This window comes from Arachis ipaensis, chromosome B05, assembly GCF_000816755.2.
Source record: "Arachis ipaensis cultivar K30076 chromosome B05, Araip1.1, whole genome shotgun sequence".
Taxonomy (NCBI): Eukaryota; Viridiplantae; Streptophyta; class Magnoliopsida; order Fabales; family Fabaceae; genus Arachis; species Arachis ipaensis.
Genome location: NC_029789.2, coordinates 127,700,995 through 127,701,827, shown reverse-complemented (window position 1 = coordinate 127,701,827; position 833 = coordinate 127,700,995).

Below are 833 nucleotides of genomic sequence, written 5' to 3'. Positions count from 1 at the left end.
ATTAGACAAATAATTATTTATATATTTTTTTATCGATTTAAATTTTTGGAAGAAGTACGTAATTTTATGATACTATTTTGACAAGAACTAGATTTAAATTTTATAAAATTGTCAAAATTTTGAAAAAAAAAATCAATTCTTCACTTTCTTTGTGTTAGAAAAGTGGTATTATGACATGAAATTAGAGTTTTATGTCCGAAAAATCTAGAGTTCGATTTTTGGTGAGAAAAAAAAAATTATGTAAGACAAATAAAAAGAGAAAAGAATACTTATGTAAAAAGTTAAACAAACTCAAAAGAGGCTTTTGTTGGAAAGGATGTGTTAGAGATACAACTATTCATATTGATTCCTCCTATTAGTTTATGTTTTTGAAAGAAGTGGTATTATGATACCAATTTAGTACTCGAAAGATTTAAGTATTGACAAAAAAATCACTTAAAGATGTTTTCAAAGAAATAATCTCTGAATGATTTAAAAATGTGACAAAAATAACTAATAAAAAATATATTTTTTATAAATGACAAAAAAATTTTTTATGTAGCAAACAACTTATTCATTTGATCTGAATTTTTGTGACAATATTTTAATAAATATTTAGAAAGTACACAAAATAATTTGAAAAAAAGTTGATCTTTAGATGTTCTTTCTTACTTTTTAAAATAATGTAGTTATTCACAATAATTTTTTTTTCAAAAAATTCATTTGACATAAAATTATCAAAATTTAAAGATAAAAAGATTTTTTTTTTAGTAATGTTTACAAAAAATTGCATCAAAATCTGATTTCTAAAATCTTTTTTAGAATATATAATATATTTAATATTTAGATCTTTT